Source organism: Octopus bimaculoides, chromosome 14 (genome assembly GCF_001194135.2).
Source record: "Octopus bimaculoides isolate UCB-OBI-ISO-001 chromosome 14, ASM119413v2, whole genome shotgun sequence".
In the NCBI taxonomy this organism is placed as follows: Eukaryota; Metazoa; Mollusca; class Cephalopoda; order Octopoda; family Octopodidae; genus Octopus; species Octopus bimaculoides.
In genome coordinates, this window is record NC_068994.1 from 57,573,722 (window position 1) to 57,583,715 (window position 9,994).

At 38.3% G+C, this 9,994-nt stretch overlaps 1 protein-coding gene across 4 annotated transcripts in view; it reads right to left on the reverse strand.

Moving 5' to 3' along the window:
- The window catches only part of LOC106868608 (potassium voltage-gated channel protein Shaw), a 78,922-nt gene that overhangs the window by 11,946 nt on the left and 56,982 nt on the right, over positions 1–9,994 (reverse strand). The window contains exon 4 of one of the 4 annotated variants that reach the window (XR_001409315.2): positions 2,404–3,404. The exons of the other annotated variants lie outside the window; for them this stretch is intronic. The gene's annotated coding sequence lies outside the window, so the exon portion shown is untranslated. The remainder of the gene's footprint in view (positions 1–2,403; positions 3,405–9,994) is intronic. 4 annotated transcript variants of the gene reach the window in all.

Below are 9,994 nucleotides of genomic sequence, written 5' to 3' on the forward strand. Positions count from 1 at the left end.
AACGGAACAATCACAAAGAGGAAATCATGTAAACTGATTGTTAAACTTAAACGGTACAAAAACAAGCAGAAAACGAAACAGATGACCAAAAACAAAAAAAAAAGACAATATATAAAACAGCCAACAAAACAAAGGGAACAACAACAACAACAATAACAGCAACAAATGCCATAACAACAACAGCAACTAAAGTAACAACAACAGCAGCAGCAGAAAAACTAAGGAATGATAGAATTAAAAAGAAAACAGTAACAGAAAGAAATAAACCAGCAACAACAAAAACTATAATAACAATAACAATAATAATAATAATAACAACAAGCATAAGAACCGGAGCAATTAGTCTCAGACGAATTCTTCAACTACACCGAATTCCAAAAGGATGATTAAGAATTTGATAACATTTGAACAGACAAAATATTCACATTAGAAGACGGCTTTGATAAAGTCGCCGTCCAAAAGACACCAAACGACAGACTTCAGCTAGGAATCAAATAAAGCGTATTGATCACACAGAAAACATATCTAATCGAAGGAACAAGGAGGTGGGTGCTTAAAAATTGACCATGTTGCCATGTTCTCCCCCAACCCGGGAGAGAAGTTGGAAAGTTGGATTCTTTTATCTCTTTAGATGGCAAGGAATGCGTATTTCATGCAAATCAGCCTAGTTTTCCTTTGTTTAGCGGCTGTGGCGAAGGAAATCGTGCTGTGGATGCGACTGGAAGGATTTCCCATTTTAGCTCATCACCTTCTTTCAGTACAACTTAAACACCACGGTGAGGGCTGAGAAAGAAGTGCGGCTCCCTAGTTTGTACGTATGAGATGAGGAGGGTAAGGAGCAGAGAAATTGACAAGGTGAAATGGGCCTAGTCTGGTAATACAATATATTAAAGAGAGGTGGTGAAGACCTGAAACGGGGCACCTTTTAAAGCTTTTTATGAGACATAGAAATCCCGGCTACTGCACGTGGTTTCTACCCCCAATTCTGTTCCGTGGTTTCCTCCTTACTGGAATCCCTTCTTGTTAGTGTTATCTATGTGTGGTGTGTTTTTATATCGGACTGTGATTGTGTAGGGCACGTGTTCTGTTAGTGTGTGTGTGTGCTGTGTTATGTTATAAACAAAGAAGTGGGGTTAACATATTTTGTTCAAATTATAATGTCGGATGCTATTATGTTAGGCTAGGTTGGATGTTATAACGTGGTTTAGTGGTTAGGGTGTCCGGCTCACGGTCTCATAAGGTCGCGACTTCGATTCCCGACGGCGCGTTGTGTCCTCGAGCAAGACAATTTATTTCTCGTTGCTCCAGTTCACTCAACGGGCAAAAATGAGTTGTATTTTTCAAATGGGCCGGCCTTGTCCCATTCTATACCACGCTGAATCTGCCTGAGAACTACGTTAAGGGTACGCATGTCTGTGGAGTGCTCAGCCACTTGCACGTTAATCTCACGAGTAAACTGTTCTATTGATCGGATCAACTGGAACATTCGTCGTCGTAACCAGCGGAGTGCCAATTTATGTCGTATGTTATATTATTAGACTATGACCGATGGTATGACGTTAGATCATGTGTCATGTACAGAATATGTAGTTTTTTGTTTTATCTTATTGAATGAATGCCTCTTACAGAAGATTATGGTAGTGGATAAAAAGTATTTTAAATCATTTTTTCAGGCCCATTTAAGTAGTGAATTCAAACCCTACCCAGGTCAACTTTGCTTTTAATTTCTCCAATAAACTACAGGTCAAGTATTACAGTGTCTATATTCGACTAACCCCTTTTCTTTGGCATATTAGACTTGGTGACTAAATCAAAGTGTTATTATTATCAATGTCATCAACATCATCATCATCACTACCGCCATCATATCTCATGCCTACTTTTGTGTGATCTAATATGATGTAGTTTATAAGAATCGACTCCAGTTAATTGCAGCTAATAAAATCATCGACCCTAGAGAGATCAAATTAAATACGATCTTATCGGGATTTCAGTGCAGGAAGTTAATTATGGAAAGTGATTCGTCCGGCATTGTACGGTTTGCACTAGTTTGACCCACCCCAGTAATTATAGTAATGGTAATAATAATGTCTTATAATGCCAATGCTTTCATAGTATTTATATCTTGTTCCGAGGCGAAATATGAATTCTCACCCTTAAAATGGACGGCAACGTCTAAAATATCTGAATACTTTTTGCAGAGTGCTGAAGTTTTGGATCTCTGAACTGATGCTATCCATTTTTCTTTTGTTTGTTAGTAATGCCAAACGTTAAACTTCCAGCCATACCCAAATGCAATCGCTTGCGACTATCGATGTTTGACAAACCTTCATAAGAAGAAAATGGAGGATTAGAAAGTTAACTTCGCGCGTATTGATTTAAACGTTCTGCAGCTGTACTCACTGTAACTGTACTTGTATCTCTCGAAGAATCGGTGACTACTCTCTCATCTTGCTTCTTTCGTTTTCCCATCCATTTTTTCATTTATCATCCTTCTCTATTTTCTCAACGTTGTCATCTTCGTTTCTCTCAACGTCGACATCTTCGTTTTTCTCAACGTCGACATCTTCGTTTTTCTCAACGTCGACATTTTCGTTTTTCTCAATGTTGTCATCTCTTTTATGAATTCTTGCCATACGTCTCTCTAATTCTTGTTTGGATTGAATGTGTGTGTAATACGTGTAATACATGAGGAAATTATTGACAATAATGGGAACAGTGAAAGCAACCATTAACACACCGGTGATGGCACAAACGGAACCAATTATATAGCCAAAGAAATTTGATGGGAACATATCTCCATAACCAACTGTAGTCATAGTGACCAGTGCCCACCACAGACCAATAGGAATATTGGTGAAATTATCATCTTCTGCATGATAAATTAAAGTTGCAAATACAATCATACCGACCATCATGAAGCCGTTCATCAACAACAAATCCCAGATACTGGCTTTGAATGTGTAGAGCAAAATCCACAATCCTGGGACGTAACGCACCAATCGGAAAATCCTGAGCGAACGAAATAATGCTAAAACATTCACGTAGTGCATTACTTCATTGGCCTTTGTTGCCTCCAGCGTAGTGCTGATAAAAATAGCGACATAATCAGGTACGAGCGAGGCAATGTCCACAAGATTTAATGCATTAAAAAGGAAACGCCTCCTGTTTGGGTAACTGAAGTATTTGATTATCAAATCACATGTGAAGAATATGAGACAAATTAAATCAATTAAGATAAATGCAGGATGAGGCATAGAGGTAAATTCCCGCTCACTCGTTTTGTTTAAGTGTAATATTCCAAAAAAATCACGATCGCCTTTTACTCGGCAGCAAGGATGAGTAACTACGATGAAAGATATTACGGAGAGGATAATAAACGTAATTGTTATCGTGGAATAAATCTGTCAACAGAAGCAGAACAAAAAGAAGCAATTAAAATATGTTATAATCTTTAATAATGAACAAAAATCATTTATCGTAGACAGTGATGCCAATGAAAGTTGGCCATTTGGAAGGCAACATATGTGTACAAGAAACCAATGGAAGGCAACATATGTGTACAAAAATGAAACCATTAAACATGTAATAAACCATGATGCAAAATATTCAACCAATTTTTACCACACCATTGGGGAGAGTATTACTGGCGAGGAATAATAAAAGATCTTTATATATATACATCTATATCATATTTCAGGAGGAATTTCCTTGAATTCCTTCCTTTGAAGTCAAAGTTTTGTGTTGTTATAACCTTACTGACTCAGAGAAGGAAGGGACATACTGGATACTGTAGTTTTAGAAATACGTCTTAAAATATAGGATAGTTACAGTTGAAATGTAAGGCCTGTGACACTTTTAGTTTTTCCATACAGTTGAGGTTAGTGAGAGAAAGGGAGAAAGTTATCTTCGAACCAGAGCCGGCTAATTATTATTTCCTCCACAGCTAATTAACATGAATTAAGATAAACTTTGGACATCAATGTGACAATTCTAGATATAGTTGAGCTTCCTAAGATTTTATCAGTGAAGTGTAGCCTTTGCGATACTTGCCGAACTCCATATAAGGACAGAAGACACAGGTGTCATATATGTGGTGATAAGAACCAATTGCAAGCCTTCTGACTACAAGAGAAAGCGAAAACATGTAGGTTCCACTGCTTCCAACAACTGCAACACCAACAGCACGAAACTAAACAAACAGCTACAGCAGCAGCAACTACAGCTTCAACAGTAAAATAAGCAGCAGATTTAAAAACAGAAAGCAACAGCAGCAACGGCAGCAGCAACGGCAGCAGCAACGGCAGCAGCAACGGCAGCAGCAACGGCAGCAGCAGCGACCCCCCCCCCCTCCTTGACAATAACAAAACGATACACTTTTCTCTTTGGTCAAGTCTTCACCAACTTTTTCAAGTTCCACTCGAAAAGGAAAGTGCGAGGGGAAAGGGGAGTGCAATCAAATTCACCAAAATTTCAGGATTTCTGCCTATTGTAGAAAGTAAGGCGGCGAAGAGCTGTCAGAACCGTTAGCTCGCCGGACGAAATGCTTAGCGCCATTTCATCCGTCTTTACGTTCTGAGTTCAAATTCCGCCGAGGTCGTCTTTACCTTTCATCTTTTTGGGGTTGATAAAAGAAGTACAGCCGAGCAGTGGGGTCGATGTAATGGACTTAACCCCTCCCCCAAAGTTTCAGGCCTTGTGCCTATAGTAGAAAAGATTATTAATATTATAATAAAATGGTATTCTATAGAGGTTTAGTGGCGGGCAAAAGCAACGACATTCTAAGGGAGACTTTAATTGTCAACGGGAATCAAACGAGCTTTCTGTGCCGAAGAACTTACAGGTCGGGGTCCATGAATAATTTTCAGAAATCTCTGGATTGACAGTGCGACCGGGGGTTGGGACATTGCTGATTGGAGAGAGATTCAACAGGCAGCTGCCAGCTCGCTGCCTTTCAGTGCCTGAGTATTGTTGATTTGTGGGGTTATACCAAACACCTGTAATCGCGTGTAGGATGAGTCCATTGTGAAAATTGCCCCTCCACTTTAGTGGGAGAGTATGTAGGCGCAGAGTAGAATTAGAAAAAAAGAAAACCTGTCCAAATTGATTGAGCTTCTTTAGAGCCAACGGCACTTATATCCTGGACAGGAGATGGGTACCTCCAGGATTATTAAGACCAAAAATAAAAGCCACACCAATATTCAATTTTTTACCAATATTTTACCAGTGTTTAATTTTTTACCACTTAAATGCATAACGAAAATCCAGGTTCGTCAGTGTGGAAAAAAAATTTTTTATAGTTGAGTTGTCCTGTCGACAGAAATGCTATACGGAAAGAGAAATGGAGTGATCAACCACGATATTTATGCTTAAAACAAAATATTCCATTGGTAATTCTTTGCTTTTTAAATGACCCAAACGTATTGCTACAGGTGGTTTGTTTACAATAAAAGCGATAGGTGCAACAGTTTATTTCAATGAAACAATGTAAACAAGCTACGTTTTCCGACCTTTTCTTTCATAAATTAATTCGTTTTAATATCTTTTCGCATAACTTATCACATTTAAATGGTTGTTCTAAAATACATTATTCATATTCAAGAATTCAAAGCAAACAAAATCATGCATTTGAAAGCGAAACGCTTCGGGCCTTTGTTGACATGTTTTGTCTTTAATGAGAGAATAGAATGGAACATTCTAATTTTTTTTCCCATAGTCAAATTGATTGTATGTGTTGTAAATACATTTCCTTTTGTTTGAAAATTACAACGTAACATGCGATCGGCCGTGTTTACAGGTGTTTTGTGGTCAAAACACGGTATTTGCGTGAAACATTCACGGTAGATTATTCTGACGTAAAACACAAAGAATGAAATTAATATTAACACCTGTTGAATGACGTCACTGTTTGTATCCAATACCTTTAACTTGCTTCATATCAATATGGTTCTTTGATCTTTTCCTTGGAGAAAAAAACGGTAGCTCTTCCTACACTCCCCCCCCCCCACTTTTTTTTATTTAATTTCAAAACGCAAATTTATACAGCTTCATTTAACCGCTTAGAATAATCATAAAATATCTCACGGTTTTGTTCTTCTTGGTGTTGTTAAACTCCAGCCTTAATCGAGTCCGCTTCTAAGCAAAGCATTCTAGCCGTGACCATCCCATCCATTTATTTTTCAAGTCTTGTACGTGTATCTAAGAAGTCTGTTCAAATATAATTCCATTCATGTCTTAGACGCATTTTAAGAATACCTCCCCCCACACACAATTGACATGTACTTTATTTTATCGACCTCGAAAGGATGAACGACGATGTTGACTACAGTGAGATTCTCTTTGCACAAAAGAGGTAAAGGACGCCACCAAATTCCACAAAGCACTTTACCTGACACTCTTCAAGTCTACCACTTCACAACACAAGTTGTCAAACTTTGGTTTCAAACTTTGGCACAAGGCCAGCAATTTAGAAGGGGTAGAAATCGATTTCGCCGATTCCAATGCTCGACTGGTATTTATTTTATTGATGAAATGCAAAGTCGACTTCGGAGTAATTTGAACTCGGAACGTAAAGGCAACCGTAATATCGCTAAGCATTTTGTCCGAGGCACTAACGATTCTGCCAGCTTCCCCACCTCCATATTTTTTAGTTCTTTTACTCTTTTACACGTTTCAGTCATTTGACTGCGGCCATGTTGGGGCACCGCCTTTAGGCGAACAAATCAACCCCAGGACTTATTATTTGCAAGCCTAGTACTTATTCTATCGGTCTCTTTTGCCAAACAGCTTAGTTTCGGGGACATAAACACACCAACATCGGTTGCCAAGTGATGGGGGAGGACAAACATAAAATCATGCACATATATATATATATATATATATATATACAACGGGCTTCTTTCAGCTTCCGTCTACCAAATCCACTCACAGGGATTTGGTTGGCCCGTAGCTATAGTAGAAGACATTTTCCCAAGGTGCCACGAAGTGGGACTAAACCCGGAACCATGTAGTTGGGAAACAAGCTTCTAACCACACAGCCACGCCTGCGCCTTTGTTACTAAATATGTTACTAAATATTGCTAAATATTAAACCGGATTCGAATTCCTTGTGTGTTCTTGTGTCTATATTTCCGTAGTATTTTCTCAATCTAAGGAAATACATTTAATCTTTGTCCCCTCCCACCCATACTCGGTCCCAAAGGCATCTGCGACCAGCTTTATTTTTTTTAAAGCTCTGGTTGAGGGCTGAGTTTCAGTCGAGGTTATTCACAATGTAATGTGTTCTGCTTGTTTATGTTACGAAACTAAAAAAAAAGGGAAAAGTCTACAAGCACTCCACCTTATAAATGATTTTCCCCAAAACAGCAGAATATCAACCTTCCTTTAAACCTTCAAACTTGATCGGCGCCACGAGATAAATAAATTAAAAAATTGGAAATTGTACCCAGATAATAAAACTACGAACTCGTTGGATTGTCATAAATTGTATCATTGAAACTTCTAAATATTCACAATGTTTGCGCTACTCTATGCTGAAAGGTTGATTACACAAACAGAGAAAGCTGGTTTATATAACTTCAAGTTCTTTTGTTAAGAGCATGGACAATATTTGATAATTTGTAATAGAGTAAACGATTCATCAAATAGATACGTCATGAGAGTAGTAGACAAACATAAAATCAGGATTTCGACGACAGGTGATTTACTCACCTCTGGCTTGGTCCACCTGCTACTAAAGTTGCTTGGCGCCACATCTAACTTGATCAAGATAGCTATGATCGAAACATTATGTTCATGACCATGTCATCTTTTATTTCTTACCCGCTACAGGATCCAGTGTGTGTACCTATTATTTATTTATGACTTAAAACAGTAAGGTGTGATTCGAAAGTGATGTGCTTATTATTGTTTGTGGGTTGTCAGGTGATCAGGTCAATGTGTCTCTTGTTGGATCATATTTTGAGTGTGTCACAAGGAAGTGATATAAGCAGCTGGTGTCATTGTTGCCTTTTAACCTCAGCCCTACCCGGATCCATGGAAACATTTCACTCCTTTTACTCACAATGATTTCTTCACATTGATCGGTAAATGACCACAATGAGAAACGGAAAATCCTGATTTAACAACGCATTCAAAGCTTCCTTTCTACTTCTACGTTTGTATCTGCATTTAACGTTTTAACGCACTGCTCTGTATATATACACACACACACACACACACACACACACACACACACACAGCCGAGCATTATAGCTTTCATAAATATCGAAATATCCTAAAAGCAACTAAAACCTGTGTATTTAATTCAACATACTATAATCGACATATTTATTTCTTTATTGTCCACAGGGGGCTAAACATAGAGGGGACAAACAAGGACGGACAAAGGAATTAAGTCGATTACATCGACCCCCCTGCGTAACTGATACTTATTTAATCGACCTCGGCGGAATTTGAACTCAGAACGAAATTCCGGCAGATGAAATATCGCTAAGCATTTCGCCCGGCGTGCTAACGATTCAGCCAGCTCGCCGCCTTATTATAATCGACATTTGTAATCAAGAAGATTTGGCTTCAAATAATTGACCAACAAAAATAATCGGTCAATGTTTAGCCTTTAGTGTTACTGTAGATAAAACATTTAACTCTTTAGACAACGATCAGTATCATTATTTTCTGGTTTTGTTGTCTTCTTTATAGGATATCAAATGGGATATCAAATGAATTATCATGATGTATCATGCGTTCATCAACTGAATACGTCACGTCATTTAAATTAGGGTTTTGTATGGGTTTTGAAACTTGACCTACAAGTATTAGCAGCAGGTAATGGATGGCTTATCATAATTGGTTTGAGCATCAGTTTCAGCCAAACTTCGAGGTCACAGTCATTCCTTTTTTTCTGCTGAGTAAACTATTCCGACTCAACAACAGTATTGAGTAATTTTTTTTTTAGCGGATGTCACCTGGTGTTTGTAACTTACTTTTCAAGTACCAATTTCATACACACACACACACACACACACACATACACACACACACACACACACACATACACACACACACATCATCATCATCATCATCACCACCATCGTTTAACGTCCATCCTCAAATGTGGTTGGTGTAATGGAGACTACATAGGTCAAACTAGTTTAATCTTGAAGGACAGACTGACAGTACACAGGCAACAAATCTGGGACCTCCACGACCAGGAAAATTCCCGTAAGCAAACACCTAGATCAATGCCCCGCAGGCATAAACCCGACATACCAAATCTTCCATCTCTATCAATGCCATGGAAACACTTAAACACAATTTCGATTGAATAAAGCATGATCATTAAAAAATAAAAACCACAGCTAGATAGCCTTTAATAACATACTAAAAAGAAGAAAAACTCAATTTCTCCACAACAAAAGAAGCAAGCAGATACAACAGACATAATTAGCAACAGGCTCCCTCCTGGGTTTCGGAACTCCAACTCCAAATCACTATACAATAACATTATACACTTCAAACAACAGTTGCTGACGTCACTTCTCACTAGACCAATGAAATTTTACCTCCGGACACTCAGAAAAAGTCAAACTGAAACCTTAAGAGAATCAACCAACCGGAATGGTTGACAACCATTAGGCAAAGACTAATGTCCGAGTTCCTACAGGAAAGTCAACCAAACAGAAGGCCAAACTTTACCCAAAATTACGTCACGAGACCCACTGCCTGTTCTTCAACCAAAACATTAATGCAAAAACAAAATCTATATTTTGACCAAAAACATCCACCAGTGAATCAAAAATCAGATCCTTTCGCGTAAAAATACATATTCTTTGATTCCCCATAACACTCCGTTAAAAGCAGAAAGACCATTACGCAACGGAAAAAAGAGCTACACGCAAGACGAAGGAAACTGTAAAAAAGAAAAGGAAAAACCTTTTTCTTCTCCTTTTCCTCTCTCTCTCTCTCTCTCTCTCTCTCTCTCTCTCTCTCTCTC